We start from the raw sequence: 20,239 nt of genomic DNA, 5'->3' as shown, positions 1-20,239 counted from the left end.
ACTGAATCCTCTTTCAGAGTTGGTTTGATATAGAAAGGTTTTCATTGTCACCCCAACTGGGTAACTCTCATAAGGACACATTTTGTATCCAAACTACTGCAATGGTCTTTTCTCTACCCCTGCTCACTTCTATGCATTCAGATACTTCCCAAAACACAATTTCCTTAGTTTACTGTTTTGTCCAAGGCACTTTCCTTATACCTTTATAGCAAACAAAGCCACATCCATCTATCCTCTCACTCCTCATCAGCACCCTGGATTCACAGGCTACTGAGCCTTCTCTATTTTTGCAACAAGACTTCCCAGGTGAGGCTTCATTTTACTGTTAAGGGATTTAATCTACAAAAAGGAGAGATCTCTCTCCTCAGTTACTTTCAGGAGCATAATCCTTACTTTCCCCATATATTGGCTTTCATATTCAATCTGATCTCATAGTGAGCTGATGGAGAAAACACAAATCCTTACAAAAGAGTAATTTTTCTTCTAGTTTAGCTTCCGAGACAGGCTCCATGTAAGGGTCAAATGAACACAGGTGCCAGTGGAAAGCAGGGGCCATGACTACGGATTTTGGTGACAGACATTCCTTGGATCAGGTTAACTGTAATGTGAAGCCTTTCTCTCAGGCTCCACCTCATGCTTTGTAAGCCTAAGAAACACAGTTACTTCTCTTGAAACTCTATAAACTTCCATAATGAGAAAAAAGATATTTTATAACTGATGCACAGGAAATAATTCACTCACATTACTGTTTCTATCTGTATTGCCCAGCTATAACTCACATTATTCTGAAACTGTGAACTCCTTGGGGGAAACATTCTTCATGTCTGCTTCCTGCAAAGCAGGGGTCGTAGTGTCATGTTTTACTTTATTTTCATTCAGGTTTACTGTTCACTTTAATATAAAACTGTTAAAATTCTATTGAAAAGGTAACTGAAATCCAGCTGATGCAAGTCTTCACTGACAGAACCCGAGGCACAGAAAAGGCACCCGAGGGAAAAAAAAGCCCAGGAACTTTCTACATTCTTATTCATTACTGATTCAAACCCTTGGGCTCCTTTTGACATCTTCTCATTATGGAAAGCATAGTCAGTGAAGGTCAAAAAGCAACAGTTGTCCAGACTTCAACAGAAGCTAATTTCAGAGTATTATAAAAGTAAACTTTTGTTTCAAAGCAGTTGGGAGAGAGAAGCAAGGAGGGAAGCCATTATAAAGGGCACATTGAAGGGAGGATAAGCAAACAGAACTTAAATTCTAACTCATGCCACTTCTGCAAATCAGGCCTGCTGACAGAACAGACATGATGAGAAGAAATGTCCACATGATTATTTGGTACAAGTCATGTAACAAAGCTGTAGTGACACAGGAATCAAAATTGAAAATGGTACCAAGAACATTACCCAGTAAGCCTCTTCAAAGCTCTCCTGTTTCTCATGGAGAATCCCCTTATCTTTTGGGATCGTTTCCTTGAGAGAATTTCTTGGGTCAAGTAAATACAGACACATAACAATTTAAAAAGTTTTTTGAAAGGGTAGTTGATCTAACTGCAACTAAATTCAATTATGAGATATACTCTAAAAGCAGGGCACAAAGGTCTGATCATCAGAGTTACCTCTCAAGTGGAAAATCAATGAGACATGAGTCACACTGGAGAGAACGACAGTAACTGGCTTGCCTTTACCTCATAACCCAGAAGGGAGGCAGCACATTCCCTCTCTACATTCAGAATTCTGATCAAAGGAAAAAGTAACCCTTCATGCAATATGGGAATTTTCAATAAAAAACTGCTTCTGGGCTGCAGTTAACTAGAGATATTTTCAGATCATGAGAGATGTAACTGGAATTCACAAGTAACTGAAATAGTAACAAGAAATTAGTTACCTATACTGTTGGTGTGGAGTCGTTTTTGAGTTGCAGTCATAGAACAAAAGCAACAAAAGACTGCTTTATTTACCTCTTAACATCAACAAACCTGTTCCTTTACACTTGTATAATCTGAATGGTCCTGACAGCAAACTGTACCCACAAAGAAATCCATTTACACGAATGAAGTACAAAATATTCTTGAGCATTTGCAAAATTCTCTTTAGTTCAACAACAACTAAGACCTACAAAATAAGTGTCAAGAAGCACACTGAGATAAGAGGATCTAAAAAGTCTTGAAATGAGCTGTAAAGAGAAGAAATCCCACTTTGGGATGGGAGAGGTGTAGGAAGGCTTTATCTGCACTAGGACATCATAAAAGAGTAAATGTTTCTCATTGTCCTTTTCAGCTCTGGCTGTCAAATGACACATACATGAAGAACATTTTTCATCTGAAGTATTTTAGGAGTCCTCTTAACAAAGGATCTGTGGATTCCCAATTATACGATCCAGAAAAATTCTCAGCTGCCCTCGCTTAAGAGAAATGATGTAACTACACTCTGTTCTATCAGAAACCACTTCCTCACAGATGGATTTAAAACCATCCAAACACATATGGAAAGTAATTACACTGTTGTAGCCTCTACAATGATACTGTGAATAGTATTGTTTTCAGTCTTTCTGCATGTTTTACAATACACTGGATATAGCAGAATTCCCAGAAAGCTGAAGCAACAAATACCATAATTCTGTTACAAATAGAACACTAGAGTTAGAGAAGTTAGTGGCTTCTCATTTTGCCTATTTTATCAAGGATAATAAATAAATAAATGGGCAAATCCAAACCAAACAAAACCAGAAAAGTTGCCAACTGAGGATCGAGAAGACCTGAGAACACCTGGCTAGGTTTCTTTTTCCTGAAGTCTAGCTTTTGAAGAAATGCTCAAAGAAGAGTGCTGGGAGCATATCAAGGCACAAAAACACTGTCAAATATTTTCACGTGACAATTAGAGTACTTACTAACAAAACGAATATAAACATGTTTACCTAACCCGTAAAACTTGCTGCTAGTTATACTCTGACTTTTAGAGACATGTACATAGAAAGTGTAAGTAAATGAAAAGAAAGCAGTGGGGTGGAAGAGAAAGTGCATACCAATATATTCGAATTTTAGGATGATTAATAAAATACAAATTTTGTACATTAGAAATAGAAAAAAGCCCAAGCAAACCCCAGCATTTGTTGTAATGTTATAGATTCCCACTCCAAGTCTTTAGTCAGTCACTGCCTATACACTCTTCAGTCAACTAACTCTCCATGAACTGCTCCAACCCCACGTTAAACCAGCCCTTTCTAGACAGTTCTGTCTGACAATTGCATCTCAGTTTCAGCTCTTCATGTGGAGCTTGGGGAATAGGTGCATCTGTCTCTGACTAAGACTTGAGCCTTTGTGTCCTTAGAGCACTGAGAGCCCGCGATCCCTTTACAATGTGCTACAGAAAAGCCTCTGTAAGGCAGTGAAACAGAGGGGGAGAATCCCTCCAAGACTTAAAATATTTGAGGAAAGGAACAAATTCCTTTTCTGACATCATTCTAGTATAGTGACCAGGGTTTGCATTCCTCCTTTATTGATTTTTAGATTTACATAAGCAAACACTGCATCAGGATCTAAACCCAGTGCCCTCTCCCTCACCATCACTTTGTTTCTCAATGGTTCAGTCACAATTTCCCATCAATTACAACAGAACGGGGACACCCCGTGAAAGTGCACGCAAAGTTTAACCCATATAATAGGTGAGATGGAAAAACTGACTACAAGTCTAATTACAATTAGGCTTTAGTAGGCTGAAAGCATTGTTTTATATAAATCCTCTACACTCTTTTCAAACACTGGGAATGTGACAGTATTTGTTTCCCTTTAACCCTTTTCCTAATTCCAGAGCACACACGCAGGTGACACAAAGCCCATCCTTAACCTGCCATTAAGCTCAAGGCAGTTTTGTCAAATTTCAAAAACCAGAAACACTTGAACAAGGTCACATGGGAGGTAGGCAGTTGTTTTTTAATAGAAAACAGTTGGTTGAAAACAGTTGTATCAAACTGTCCAGTACTTTTATCTGTAAAAAGATTTAACAATTCATTTGTGTCAAAGCTAGATTTTCCAATTCATTAACATGGTTTTAAATTACTCAAAAAAGCCTCAAAGGAGAAATTTTGTTTAAAACCAGCATATGTAATAGAAATGTACCCTGTCCATTCAGGCTTTTTCATATTCATTACACAGCAATGGCCATGAAAGACTGAAATCTGTTTCTAATACATGGAACACAAACTGATTTTGTAACATTATATTTGCATAACAAACTCTTCAGGAACCTGAAGACTTTATAAGTGACAATTATTCTTGAAAATACATGTCTCAGATAGTAACTATAATCTCTGTTTTACAGGAAGAAGGAGAAGTTGCACGATGTGCTCCATTTCAGAGCCTGGAATGCACCTGATTTCCTGGCTCCACAGAATTAATCTTTTAAGCTTTGCTTCTCTAACAAAGTCTTCTCAAAGACTTTCACTCTAGCTCAGTTTGTTTCCATTTGATCATTAAAAACACAAAATGGCAAGGCATTAATTCTACAATCAAGACTCTATTAAAGTTATCTTTAATATTACAGTACAGAAGGCTTAAATAAATGTTTCATAAAAAGCCCTTTAATACATTTGTTGAATTTTTTAGCCATATCTTACAACTGTTACACTACTAATGTTTTTTTTGCTCCACCAGGTGTTTTTGTTTCATTTGTTAAAATCATGGCCAGCAACATTACAAAACTTTAAAAATGAGGAGAGATCTAAGGCTCACAAGTCATTCTACCTCTTGTGCCAAGGACAGAGAAACTGTACCTCGATCACCTCTAAAAGGAGGTTATTTAACCTTTTCTGGAGCTTTCAGCAATAGATATCCCATTACCTCCCTCAGATATTTAACCCTATGATTACCTATCCTGGATAGATAATCTTTCCTGCAGTTGTAAAGTTTTCCTTGACATCAAAATCTCCTTTTGTCCTCCTTAGAACTATGATTACTTAGCCCACCTAGAGAGAACAGTTTATTACATTCTTCTCTGTAGCAAACTTTACCATATTTGAAGCCTATTATTGTGTCTTCCCATCTCTGCTACAGACTAAACTAATACAATTCTTTCAGTCTTTCCTTAAAGGTCATTATTGCAACTTTTCTCTAAATACTCTGCTGGTTCAAATCTGTTTGAAGCAGAGCAACAAAAACAGAGACAGCACAACATCTGAGGCCTTAGTTGGGAACTGCACAAGAATTTTCATCTCACACACAACAATCCTGTTCATATATCCCAGTATGACTCCTGGTTTTTTATAGAACTGTCAGGACTCCTTCGTGTTCATTTTGTGATGCTTACTTGCAAAAGTGTTGCCCAGCCAATTGTTTCCCATAATTAAGTTTATTATTGCTACCCAAAGGTATTATTTGGTGTTTCTCTTTACTGAACTGCATCCCACAGAGTTCAGATCATTTATCCAATTTATCAAGACCATTTCACACTCTAATCCTTTACTCCCTCCTAGATTTGTCCTGTCCAGGCAGTCAGTAAATCTGCTTTGTTCTGTCGTCCAGGTCACAAACTGAAAGACTAGACAGGAATAAATTCAAAGAATACACCTGGACAATTCACATTTGTGTCCTTAATCTGAAATGTCCATAAAAGATTTAATTAATAAGTAACTAACCAGCGTGGCCAATTTTCTCTTGACAGTACCTGTTTTTGGTGTTCCTAGATTCCTTAGCTATGGAGACAACATTCCCAACTTGAACAGTACTGTACAAGTAGAGGATGTTTCAAACACTGATATACTGGGGACATTCTAGCACTCTCCTCCTGATTTAATTTATTTGTATGTGGCACAGTAACCCATCTGCACAGCTCCTCCAATTCTGAATTTGGGTTATCCCTGGTTTTCTTTCCTATACAAGAGATACTACGGAGACACTTCAATTGACACAACTCTCCCCCACAAACTACTAACTCTGAAAAATTCAGATCTCACATACACGTATTTCATAGAATCAAAGAATTGATGGGGTTGGAAAAGGCCTCCAACCCAAGGGTTGGACTTGATGATCTCGGAGGCCTTTTCCAACCCAATTGATTCTATGAAATAAATAAAATATATACACACGAATAAAAGAATAACAAGTAAAAGCAGGATGTCACCATTTATGTACCCACAGGTAAACTCTCAAGAACACTCATTTCCTTTTTGACTTTAAAATTTGAAAACTAAAGTGTTAAACAATGTTCAAATCACCCCTTTTTAGGCACAAAATTTCTCCTGACAAGACCCCGTCAGAATCCCCCTGCCTTGCTACTGACACATATAAAAGGTAAACTTTTACATCTCTTATTGGTACTTTGTTTGCCATGTGTGCACACACTAATCAAAGCAAGTATTCGTGATTAAATATTGTATTTAAATCTGAATTACTAAAACTGCCTTTAAAATCCTAGACAATCAAATTGTCTATCTTGCCAACATTCATATTCCTGTGTCCTGTGATGAAGTTCAACAGACCCCAAAGACTGGAGAGCAGTCAGCAGAAATCTCAAATGCTGCTACAGGGAGAGTCAACTTTCCTCTGAGTCACAAAGACACAATCAGCTTCAGGCAAAGCAAAAGTATTTAAATTTAGGATCAGGTAAAACTTTAACCATGAGGTGATGGAATTGCTGAAATAAGCAACACAGTAAGTAACTTTGCCATCAGAAGGATGATCTCTGTGTGCCTCCAAAGGGCAGAGGATTGGCCTAGATGAGCTTTCTGTATTTCTATGTTTAACTGAATTCATTATAAGCATCAAAATATGGAAGTTACTTTTAGGAACAGTTATTGTAAGTTAAGCCACTCAGATACAACAAATTGTCTGCATAAGGGAAAGTAGTTAAATACAAACTAAAACACAAATTTTGAACACAAACCATACAAATTATCAACCTACGACACCACAAACCCCAAGTATTTTGATTACAAAGCTGCACTTCATAAGGGAATCTTTTCAATAGTCTTTTTGTTTGGAAAAAAGTGTCCAATAAGGGGAACACACTATTTAATGTTCAGCTCTACATTTCTTAAGTGTCCTTTATGAGTTACTCAAACAGATTGATTTTCAGAAAACTAAAACTCCTGTGATGGTTCTTCCACAATCAAAGCAGTTTTTGAACCAGAAACCATATTTACAATGTTCTTAAAACGAGAACAATATACCCTTAAGTGTTAGTGCAAAGTTTACCAGGAGCAAGTTCTTATCAGCTGCTTTGATTTCCAGCAAACACTTAATTTGGAAACGAAAAAAAAACTTCCTTGCTACTGAAGTGAGAAAGTTTCTCACTTTCTACAACCTCACTCCCACCTACAGAGGCGGCAGAATTTTTCTTTTGCAAGGTTTTTAAGGACAAGTTCTGCAAATATCTGTCTGGAATAATCCGAGTAGTTTTAAACCAACTAAGAAGAAAGAAAACAATAGGTTTGAGGGTATGGCATTTCTGAAACTGTGAGTGCAATGCAAATCAATGGATATAAATAAATGCTGAATACTTGATAAATAAACTATCTCTAGCAAATGTGGTTATCACCAGAGAGGCCTGAAACATCAGTTCCCACACAATGCAAATACTTAAATTTTTGGAAAACAAGAACAAAGTAAACGCCAATAGATCAGCCCTAAAGACTTTAAAGAGATCTTTTGAAATGTGCAAGACTAATTAAAAAACAAAAGAAAAACCCACCACCCCAAAAATCCCACAACTGGAAGCTGGGCAAACTACAAAAACGTTGGTTCCAACTTCCCCAGTACTTTTAGGAACATTAAGAAAACATTTCTTATTCCCTTTATGCAGTAAGGTGGTCAAAGAGAAGAGTACAAGTCTTTCCACTTTGTATCAACCACACAACTATTACTGACCAGAAGTCAACCCAAGTATCTAGAATGATCTAGAAGACAAACAAACAAAAGAATCTTTAAGTTTCCTGGAAATACTGGGAGAGTAAAGCCTTCATTCTGTATGAGCCCATGGACAGCAGACTGTAATCTCACTGCACAAGTATGTTAGAGACACTGATAAACATCAGAGCAGTCATGTGCTGTTCAGCTGTAGAACAAAGCCCTTATTAGGATACATTCTCAAATTTTGTGAAATAAAGATCTGGTTATTTTTGCACATTAAATGCCTAATAACACTGAGCAAAAGACTCCTATTTGTTATTTCTCTTCCTCTAGAAATGTTAAAAATAATGAGAGAAGACACATGACTGAACTTCATGACTGAATAGGTTAGTAACTAAGCTATTTAATATGGCCCATCTCTCAGTAATTATACATTTAGAGCATGCAATGCAAACAAAAAGTCATTTTAGTTAACAGTGCTAACTGCAACAACTAACAACTGCAGTAATAACTGCAACAACCTAAGACTAAACACAGACACATAAATTATCAGCAGTAGTTCAGTTTAGGGACATTCACTGCTGCTCCTGTTCTATGTCATAAGCCTTCACAAAACCCCTTACTGCAAATTCAAGGCATAGAATTTTTTATGGAATAAGCATGACAGGGCTCGAAAAAGCCTGATATCAAAGTTGTTTAGGCTTTGGATGACTTGCTAAAAGTCACACGTCAAACTAAATTAACTGCTAAGACCTTCTAAGGCAATGGGAAGTTTCATGAGCGACTTCAATTGGGTGAAAATTTTCACCTGACATCTATTTTTAGAAGATTTTACCACATACTCATTGCTTTAAAAGATGCATTTTTCTCCCTGCTGTTCAACACACATAATTTTTTTCCTTAAAGTTTTTTCCACTTCTGATTAAGCAAATACTAACATTATTAATCCAAAAGACAGTACACTAAAAGATACTTCAAAACAAACACCAGTAACTTGCCAACATATTTTCTGAAACTTTACACTTGCTTATGTAAAGAATCACATTTTGCTATTCCCAAACCTACCAGTCCCTACTGGATCACGGGTCCTTGGAACAGCTTGGAGGGGAAGCGTAGTATCTAACCATAGGTTACATATACACCCAAAAACCATGTTCTCAAAAGGTTGCACAAGTTAGTATTTAATGTAAAACACAGGGTGCACTTAAAGCTTCACTTTAAAGCCTCAGTAAACAATCACTATGTCATTAGCACAGCATAATGACAATACCAATGGAAAACATGGAAACATACCTACAACCACTGGAGAGCTACTACAATTTGTTTAATGGTAACTTCCCAAAATCTTCGTTTGCGAAGCCTAGCCATGATGACGAACTGCAAATACATTTCCAAAATAAATTTTGGAGCCCCAAAGCCTAAAGAACATATTTTTTAACAAAAATTTAGTGCCAGTTATGCATTAGCTTAGATTAATAAAATACTCCCAAGACTACAAAAACTGCCAACATTCCTGCATAATCAGGGACAGAATACAAAACACCATGAGGAAGAAGCAGAACCATATGCTCTCCTTCAAGAGAGATCAGGATTAGGAGACAAAGGCGATATTGCTGAGCTAGGACACTTGGATACTACTAGAATTATTTATCTAAACACAAGAGAAAACAGAACTGTATTTTGCAAGTTTGCGGTATAACGGGACATATATCACAGCCTCCAGCGAGAGCAGACTCGGGATGTCAGACAGCTCATCCTGAACCACGAGGATGCTCCTGCGGGGCAGGAGCAGCTCGGCACGGCGGGGCAGGTGTGCGGGCACGGCGGGGCGGGGACTGGGAAAGGGCCGGAGGGGCTCTGGGCGTGCGGCAGAATCAGGCCGGCGCTGTGCGCGGGGGCAAACCGGCGAGGGGGGTGGCTCGGCGGGGCAGGGGCCACCCGGGGGACTCGGGGGGGCACTCGCGGTGGCGTGCGCCGGGCAGCGGCGTGGGGAGCGGCGGCCCCCGGCGAGCCCAGGGCGGCAGGGGGGGCGGCCGCGGGGTGATGTGAGGTGAGGCGGGGCAGGGCCGGGGCGGAGGGAGGAGGCGGCGGCGCGGAGCCAGTGGCGCTCCCCGGGGCGCGCGCCCCGCCCGCTCCCGCGGGCCCCGGCGGGAGGGGCGGCGGGTCCCGGTCCCGCCCCCGGCCCGGTACCATTACCCAGCGCGCCCAGCGCCGCCGCCATCCCGCGCCCGGCCCGCGCCCGCTCCCGCGGGGGCCGCGCGACCTCGCGAGACTTCCCGCCTTCCTCCGCCGCCCCCCCGCGGCCCGGCCCGCGCGCGCTCACGGCGCCCGCGCTCGGCTCGGACCCAACATGGCGGCGGCGGCGCCGCGCACGTGCCCCCGTCCCGCCGCGCCGGGCGCGCGCACACGTCAGGCAGGGGGAGGCGGGGCCGGCGCGCACGCGCGCGAGGCGCCGCCGCGGGGCAGCTGATTCGAACGGGGCGCGCGAGCCGCCGCCTCCGCCCCGCACGCGCGGGTCACGTGGGGGCTTCCCCCGCGCGCTCCCGCCTCCTCCTGCCCCCTCCCCGCGCGCTCCCGAGCGCGGCGCCGGCCGGGCCTCCCCCCGTTCTGCCCCGGCGCCGGGACGGGCCCTCACCTGCCGCCCGCTCCTCGGCGCGGGGCCCGCGCAGCGCCGCGCACGGCTCGCTCCCTCCGTGCCGCCCGCACCAGGCGGCGGCAGCGGCTCCGCACAGCGCCTGCTCCCCTCGGCGCGGCGGCGACTCCTTCCGCTTCCTTCCCCTCCCCCCCGCGCTGCGGCGGGGCCCGCTCGCTGCAGCTCCCCCTGCGGGCGGAGCGCGGCGCGGCCGCGCCGGAGCGGGCCCGGGCCCGGCAGGTGCCTTTGGCGGCGCGCCCGGGGGGAGGCGCGCGCGGCCCCGCGGGAGCCGGGAACGGGCGGGAGGCGGCGGTGGGGCCGGGACGGGAAGGACCCGGGCAGCTCCTGCCGCCGCTGGCGGTGCTGTGCCCCCGGAGCAGGGCTGTTCGTTTGCAGCTCTTGAGCGATTTCCAGCGCTCCCTCCCGACTTGGCTCAAGCGGTGCCACAGAACAGGCAACGCAGGGGACTCCAGCTCTCTGGATTACGCCTAAAGACGAACCGATCTCGCTTTCAAATTTCTTATTTGGTGCTGCCTAGTTCTCAGCTCACCGCTGTGCGATCACCAAGTTATTGTCCTACAGAGAGGGACTGCTGTGTATCTATTACTCTATCCTTGAACCATCTTTTTTTACTGAATCACCACAGTTACAAGACATCTGGAAGAGCTTCGTGTAGCCAAAAAACACAAGAGGCTCAAGTTTTCTGTTAAATGCTAATGAAATTCAAAGAACCTTTCTATTAAAGAATCCCAAATAGCTAGAAAATCCTTAGCTAAAACAATGTTTCCAGTTGTTTTTCTAAGTGGTTACTGACTGTATGGTAATTCAGCTATCAATACTTTTGTAAAGAAAGGAGATTTAATAAAATCCTAATTGCTCCAATTGCAAGTCTAGTCATACAGACACTCCTGCAGAGTCTGCAAAAAAAACCTCAGCAGCTTTTCCACTTTCCCAAGCAGTTCTTTCATCTTGCTGACTTGGAAATCTTCTGTGATCTGATCCACAACTGAAATCCCACAAGAGAAGGAAGGAATTTTTTTTTCCTGATTTCATGCCACTGTGCTCTGTGTGCCCGGATCCCGCAAGGATGTTCGCGTTACTGCAGGAACACCTGTGTGCTTTAAACTGCTGTGACCTGCAATCCATTTAGAAATACGCTCACTTAGCTGAACAGCTGCAATGGCCGGGGATGTTATTGCATTGCAGACGAGCCCCAGTGCTCTCACAGCAGAACTGAAGGTTCTGCTCAGCTGCTTCAGAGCAAAATCGATTGGGTATTTTGAGGGTGGGTTTTTTGCATCATCCCACGGCCCTATAAAGGTGCAGTTGAGCAAGACTTGACCGAATCCAAGGGGCTGCTGACACAGGAGGCAGCACTTCCCCCGCCCCATCCCTGTCCCCCAGTCTCTCCTACTGCCCATTCCGGTGCTCATCTACACACAGGGTAAGCCAGTTGGACTTCCTAAACCACCAAGAAGCTGTTCCCGTTTGTGGTATGTTACTTTTCAGCTAGGAACGAAGCTGCATTGGCTCACGGTGGGGGTCCCCGGAGCCAGCATGTGAGACAGGGGCAGTACTGCCAGGCGAGGGGAACAGCAAGGCAATCCTCCTTTGGCAGCAGTAACTTTTTGGCAACAAGATTAAACCAGTCAAACTATATTGTTTAACCACACTCTACACCAGGATTTGCCTTTAATTCTCTGAGAACTGAAATACTACGCTCTGCCATCTTGTCTAAGAAGCAGTAATGTCTAGTGAGGAGAACGTAACAAAGGAACTACTAATGGTGTGATGTTTCAGGTAATGGTTCCTGCTAAGGAAAGGCATACTCTCTTGCCCCACCTCTGCATGCCTCCTGCTTTTCCCTGGATTTAATCCAGCCATTGTGTATCTGTAGGATAGTTCAGCTCTGTTAGCCTTCCAGAAAAAAATAAACAATATGCAAAGAAAAAAGCACCCCACGTGTAGTAAGGACTGAGATCAAACAGCCTTACTAAGACCTCCACCCAAGAAAATTTACATTTAAACCTGGAGAAAGTTGCTTGCTTTGAAGCTGGCTGAGGCTCTACGTCCATTCTGATGTCTCCACAGTTCAAAATCTTTTTCATCCACTCGTGCTATCCTGCAGCCCTTCCCCACAGTATCCTATAAGCAGCTTTTAAATAATTCCTAAGTGTAAAGGAACATGGTCCTGCCTAGAAGCACCATATTGCTTTCTCTAACACATTTTCACTTCCCTTGCTGTTCATATATCCTACCCAAACTACATATTCATATTCCTAATGCTTGTTCTGCAGCCTCCTCTGTGCTACTGCATCTATCTTGTACCAGTAACGTGTAGTTGTATTTATTACGGGCAGCTTTGAGTATTACTCATTTATAGGGCAGTAACAAATTCTTTGGCCTTATCAATATTGATAGTGGAAAAAAGAATACCAACCACAAAACCCAAACCACAACAAAACAACCTCCTATTCTGATCAAGAGATAATAGTGTTAATGACAGCTTTTGAGGAAGTTCAAGGAGACAAGGTAAACTATACTAGATCTGTCTTCTCCCAAGTCAGTATTTCCTACAAAATCAGGAGCTGAGATGCTTTATATCCCTCCACGTCACTGAAACCTCCGCTCATGTTTGTGCCTGAAGAAGTGCCCGAGACTGCAAGGTCCAGCTGTTATGTGGTTCCTGCTTTCAGCAGCAACATCAGTTTCCACCTGTCTCAATCCATGAAATCACTTAATTTGCTTCTCCAACCATTAGAAAAAATACGTGGTTTGGGGTTTTTTTCCTGACAGAAGATTAACAAAGTTCACTTGTTAGGACAGTTGAGAAGTTGATCCTAAGGACATCTAGGTTCGTTTGGTGACAGCTACTCCGCTTGCTTTATACCACAACCTAAAACCAGCATTAACAAGCTATTCCTGCCTCCTATCCAACACTAGTTAAACGTGGCTTATGTCCTTGGCTACAGCTCTAGAACTACACTGGTTCTTAGAAAGGGCATACAGGATAAGGGGAGATTACAGCTGAATTCAGCTCCAGAGGCTTATTCGATCTGACCCAAGGGAAGCCATATTGGACTGGCTGATTGTGCAGCATAACTCAGGTGGCTGCACAGTGAGAATTTTCCTAAAACCAGCTTAGGTTCTGTTGGGTCAACTTCCACAGCATGGCCCAAGCCTAATAAAACATCCTGGACTGGATGAGAGCTGGATCAGCACAATGCTCATAAGTCTTTCCACTAACTACTTTACCAATTCAGAAATTAAAAATTTTTTAAAGGTAGCACTTTGTATCTTGTATTCAGATATTTTTGAAAAAAATATTTACATTCTTGTACATGGTTACAAAAAATATAGTTACAAAAGGAAAGTTTCTGTTAAGCCAGAAACAAAAGGAAAATAATTATTAAAGCCATTTTCTGGTTAGATGTGTTATGCATCCTTCCACAGAATCACTTCTTATTTTGTTATAGGTCCTCCGTTTTGCTGCTCAGTTTTGCCTGCTTTATTCCCTTGCAAGCCCTACATTCTGATTATTTTCTTTCCATTCATGCTACCATATATGAAGAACAAATATGAGAAAGGCTAGATTGCCCCTAAGATTATAATCAACAAAGTGTTTTCAGTTGTTTTACCTGAAGCAAAATGCCTTAGATAAAACAATTCTGTTTTGTGTCTAACCTTCAAAAAAAGATAAAAAATTTTGCCTGAAGACATACCCTACTGACTCATTTAGGTGTGGTTTCAGTAGTCAGTTTACATGAGAGACTACAGGCTTTTCGCCACAACTTTTATTAAAATTTACAATATTACCAATTTAGTGCCATGGTAAAAAATTGCATACTTTTAATAGTATTTTTACTATATGAAATACTACTTGGACAAAGAGTTTACAGCAGTGTGAAAGTCAGCATGTCAAAAATAATAATATTACTATAAACATTTAATTGTAAAAATGCAATTGTGGCAAATTGCAACAATTATAGGCAGTCACCTGATCTATTATCTACTAAAATAAATCCACTCCAACCACAAATTTAAAGTAACTGGGTTTTATGACTTCCCCTTGAGTGGGAACAGGGGAGGTGGAAATAAGTTTTAGCTCCTCATTGAAGAGAATGATCTCCAGTCACTGACAAAGTACATTAGACAATGGAGGACTCTCACAACCCACACAGATTACTGCAGTTGACTTTGGTTACTGAAATATGTCATATTCCATGCGGAAAACACAAGTTGCTAATCACAAAAGATAAACAAATTTCAGAAATTATTAGCTTATTTGCCTTTTATGTCTGTATATTTAAAAAGGGGCAATCTAATCCAAACTGGTCCAAGAATTTGCAGAGATCTCATACTTATTTTTAATAATTAAATTAATTAGACTATATTCAATACCATATATAACCCCTCCTCACATATGAGGTATTCCCATTTAAATGGCTTTTTCTAATTTCACGAGATGCTTCAAAGTCAGGTAGATATGAAAGGATAGATTGTAGCACATTATTAAAAAAAATCCAGATTGGAATTCATTAAACATAAAAGCAGCACATCACAAAGGAAGGTCTTTATTTTTCAGAATATATTCTTAGTTTTTGCCACTCAAGAGTGAGGTTTTATATTTCAGAACCAAAATATTGCTACCTAAGATATTTTAACCATCTGTATTTTTTAATTTGCTTTATTACTGTTACTTTGAGCATGTTATTCTTCTAGTGTATAAAATTTGACTCGAGCTTCAAGAAAATGGCAGTCTAGAGACTTCCAGGTCCTGGAACATTTCACATGTAAGAAAATAAAGTCTTGACTAAATGGGATTAGAATGGGAGCTGGAACTATATGGGCACAGTGTTTTTGCCGAAGGCTACTAAAAAACTGAAGTCCACATTACCTCCAGCTGCCTCACTGGAGTTTTCACATCAGCACTGACTTGAAGAGCGAGTTAATTTACCCAAGGATTTTTATCCTTTACAGATGTGATGAACTCCTCTCCAAACAATCACTTTTATCTTTCCTTTCTCCTTTAAAAACCTCCCTTTGTTACATGTTTGGATGGAGCATCCCCGGTATTAGTGGTCCTGCATCAATACTATGAATTATGTATAGCCTAGATAAAGATGTGTCAGGTCATGGAATATCCCTGTTACTGTTCTGACTACCTTGCATATTCCTTCAGGGTCTAGAGCACAATAAAGAGCTCTATTGTTACTCAAAACTGAACAGCATGTAGTATGTTCAATGTAAACCAGAAAAACATAAATTATTAGCACTTTACAAGTAAGATGTAGGGATCTAAATAAAATAAATAAGAAAAGATCTGGCATACTTCGGCCTAGCTTGAGGCACATTTATTCCAAACAGAAAAGTTTTTTAAAGACAAGCCTAGCTTGTGATTAGGGCCCTCTCACACATGATGTGAAAGATTTAAATAAAATTTCAAACTAATTGCCATCATACAGGAGTGGGTACCAGCACTGTCAACAGTTTAAGAAAGATCCTGTTGAGGGCTCAGATCCAGAGTGGGGGGTAGGCACTTTTCAGATTAAGGTTAAAAGTGTGACCAGGAAACTTAGTATGTTCTGGAGAAGGCTTGCAGGGCAGAAGCCCAGAAAGTGCCTCCATTATCTGTATCTTTTTCAACATCTACACAAAGAGCCCAGAAGTCCAGCCTCTGCACTTCAGTGTGCAAAATCAAGTTAACATATCAAGTTCAGATTACTACTGATCTAGTTTAAGAGACAGATTATCTCCATTACCCTGCTTTGTTAGAAAGCAAATTAATTATGCTACAAACAAATGAGGTAAGAGAGTATGTTTCTTTTAATACATATTATTCAGAAGACAGGTCACTCAAAGAGGAGGAACAACTTTTCACAGGCCACGGTCACCAATAAATGTCTTATTCTTGCTTTTACAGTGAAAGTGCAAACCTCAGTACTGAACTAAAGATTTAATTGAAAATAGTGTCTAACTGAATTAGTAGTTGCCACTTGATTAGCATTTTGGCCTGTATGAGTGCATTTCTTTTGATATAACTGAAAATCTCAAAGTAATCTTACTTCTTGTCCTAAAGAGAAAGTGTGTATTGGTGGGAACAAACATGCATTCACAGAGTGAGCAAGTGCTGCATCTCTGATCACTTGGGTTTGGCATTAACAGACACCCAGGGGAAGTGGTGGTGGGGGAAAAGCAATGTATCCCCATGGTAACCAAGACATCTTGTTTTAGCATGTACATTAAAAAACACACTGGACAGAACAGGATTAGTCACCTAGAAAAATATTCATTTCTAGGCAAAACTATTCATGAACAATGAAAATGAAAAGCTCTTGGCAGTGTCTTGCGAGATGTGAGACAAAAATTGCTATTTTTTATTTTTGACAGCTGACAATTTACTCCAAGTTTTTTCTTACTTGTATGAACCAAATGCCTCCTCTCCTCTGCCCTCTTTATTCTTCTCAGCAAAGCACTTTTAGATTTACTTTCTCAAGTGGTAAGTTATTCCACAAATGAATTTTACTGAAGTTCTTAATGTATAATGAATTCTTTGTGAGTTCCAAGTGAGAAAGGAGGAACATATCTGAAAATACTTTGTGGATGGTGAGTGCTTTATTTTTGTACCTCCCATGCTGCTGAACAAATGATTAGTAAGAAAAATAAACAATTTCAGATTCACTAGCATTGCACAAAGGCATATCACAACTGCATAAATAAGCAGGTTATTCCTATTACACCCACTTTACTTCTTTACTGACAGTTCATTTTATAACATTACTTAAATCAGCAAGTCAAGTGTCAACTGCATTTCCTCACATCCACTCATTTCAGTAAGAACTTTAAGTTTTAGTTAATCAGCTCCATCTTGAACAAGTCAGAACAGAAAAGGAATTTGTTTGCTTCTCCACCTAATGAACATCCTATTTGAGTGATCAAGTTCCTTTTGCATTTTCTTAAGTCACACACATATACCCATCTACAACAAAGTGGAAACTTGTCATCAAATGCCTTGTCAGATTGCACCACTATCAATACAAAAAACCTATCAAACACATCAGTGACGTGTTTCTCACAAATGGACCTTCTTTTTCTACCTGCACCTCTGGGCTGAAACACATTTAGAAAAGTTTTGTGACAGATTAAATAATACCAGCTTTCTATGAAAATCACCACTCTGATATTGTAAGCAAATATTTGTAATATTAAATGTATTATAAACATATTTTACCTTGTTGAGTGGCAGTGTTCACCTTTTATGAAGAAACAGCCTTGTCACCTTGTTGAATGGCTTAAAGCAAGCCTGAAGCTATTCTACACTTAAGTCATGTGTTTTAAACAGCTATATATATATAATAGAATATATTCAGGAAAACAAGTTACACTTTTCACTGTTAGTGAGAATAGCACTTTAAATTTTTTTTACTGAAAAAGGCTATTTTCTAATCTGCTAAGATTTTGAAGGCTAATAAAAACCAAGTTTGTTTGCAACCAGATTAATTTCTGTGAAATATCACTGAAAGTGATTTGTCTTTCTTTGTGACACTTCAGAAACCCAGAATTCTTATTTTGCTTCCTGCTATTAATTGTCAGCTCTGGATGTCTTAAGTATAGAGGGAAGCCAGAAAAGCCATCTGTTTGGAAGAATTAAAAAGCCTAGTTGTTTTACTCATTTCCTGGGCAAAATGTAGAGCTGAAAGGTTTTCAGTGAGAAAACCGCTTAGGCTGCACTAAGCCAGATGTATATGGGGAATTCAAAAGGAATAAACAAAGCAGATTTTCTTAGTTCGGTATAAAATAGTTGTATGACAAATATGAAGAAAGAACTTGCAGCAACTTTAATCTGATAATCTGTGAGCTCTCCTGTAAATTTTACAAATCTCAGGTTTGCTTTTCCAAATGAATTTGCATTATGAGTACGGCATAAACTATCAATCAACACCCCCCCCAAATATTAGCAGTATCATTACAAATAAATGCCTATAATACTAATTTGAAAGAAACATTGACTTTAGTCCTTTTAGGAGAACTAGAATGTATTTTGCTGGAAAAAGCCAATCACTAAGGAAATTTTGAATTTGAGAAGGAGGATTCTTGAATAATTCATTAGCATAGCATATCAACATTATATCAGATTTCATAAAAAAAAAAAATCAGGCCTATTGAACTTTGGGCATATTGAACTTTTGCTCCACAAATGAAAACTTCTTGATCCACATAATGTATTATATAGCCAAACATATTTCTAACACTGTATGTTGACATCCCATCATCAGTGGGACACACCACTACCTCAACTTCCATGAAATGACCCTGCTCAAGGGCTCTCTTTACCAAAAGATGTGACAATATGAATTTACAAAAAGGCCTAAATACATATTCCTTTGGACATTTGTGAGTGTTTGCACTCTGCTGGAAGGACAGAAGAGTACATTATCATCTAACCTCCAGAGCAGGGACTAACACACTACTTGTTAGCTCCAATCTTCTGACATGTCTACCCAGGTACCTTGGTCAGAAGTTAATTCCTATCGACACAGAACAAGCAGCACTCCCATATGACTGTGACTCTCACATCAAATACAATATCATCAGGGAGAGGAAACCAATTAAATAAGTTAAAAAAACCCTAAATAAATTAGCTTGCAAGTCATAGTACAGTATCTAGACAGAGCAGTAAAATTTAAAACCACTGTCAGGATAGCAGCAATGTGTGTGGCTGTTCTCCCTTGGACTCAGATTTGGCAGGTTTGTAGTGTCTCACCAGAGAGCTTACCCTACAGCAGGTTTTGTCAAATATGTGTTAGAGAGTACCTTAAAACATGTTTTTGTTGCATTCAGGCACTAAACAGATGACAGTAACAGTAGTATTAAAATAAAATATGCAGAGTTACCAAAATGGTTGTTTGCCAAATATGAATTAATAAAAATAGCTTTTGGTTTTTGTCATTGTATCTTGATACAGCCTTTGAACAGTGTAAGTCTAACTTACCTAGTAAACTCTCATGCCATTACTGATGGGAAGGCTTGACGCCCATTACAGCAGTCCTTTGAGTGTCATTTATCGATTTAAAAAAACCCAAACAACCTTTATCAAATGTAGCTACTTGAGGTCACTATTCCAACATAGAACCAAAGCCAATTACCATAGTGCCTCAGCCACAGTTCACTTAAGAGACTGGTAAAGTAGATTATGTGCATTTATATACATATATATATATCCCTATACACAGGACTAATTTAGATCATACTTGCAGAAAGAGCTTTCTGGACTCCCCAGTTTAAACAATGAACCTGCATTACAGAATTGTCTTCAGAACTTCATTTCCTGATGTTCTAGTGACAGGAAAGGAAGAGACTTGCCTTTAAGTTAGTAGAAGTATAACATGAGATGACTTTACAGCTAAGAAGCAGGTCAGTTTTATTTGTTTTATTAAGCAGACAGACTACTTAGCTCTTACCTCTAAAACATTACAAAATAGCATTATTTTACCACTGAATAATTCAATAGCTCTTCTGCTATTTTTTTCCCCTCCAATGATACTCTTGAGCTACATTGCACACTTCTCAATATTGAGTGTTCAGATGAACAATTAGCTACATTACTTGCAAAAAAATTTCAGAAATTTAGAGAAATCAAGCTCTGAGCTGCTAAGTCCTCAGCACTCCCCATGTAGTTTTCCCCAGGAGAGAGGATTAAAGTTACCAGACTGAACAGCAGGCTTTTAACAGCTCATATCGAGTTTTCCAGACCTACAACAAGGACTCCACTG

General features: G+C 40.3%; 1 protein-coding gene across 3 annotated transcripts in view; it reads right to left on the bottom strand.

Moving 5' to 3' along the window:
* Positions 1–10,557, bottom strand: part of ZZZ3 (zinc finger ZZ-type containing 3) — a 56,432-nt gene extending 45,875 nt beyond the window's left edge. For 2 of the 3 annotated variants that reach the window (XM_071564728.1, XM_071564726.1), the window contains exon 1: positions 10,470–10,557. The gene's annotated coding sequence lies outside the window, so the exon portion shown is untranslated. Of the gene's footprint in view, positions 1–10,030; positions 10,102–10,469 lie in introns of those variants that run through there. The other variant, XM_071564727.1, reaches the window with a different exon arrangement.
* Positions 10,558–20,239: the final 9,682 nt, after the last annotated feature.

The sequence above is a fragment of the Pithys albifrons genome, chromosome 10 (genome assembly GCF_047495875.1).
Source record: "Pithys albifrons albifrons isolate INPA30051 chromosome 10, PitAlb_v1, whole genome shotgun sequence".
NCBI lineage: Eukaryota > Metazoa > Chordata > Aves > Passeriformes > Thamnophilidae > Pithys > Pithys albifrons.
Note: the sequence above shows the minus strand (reverse complement) of the source record. Positions and strands in the feature narration are given on the sequence as shown.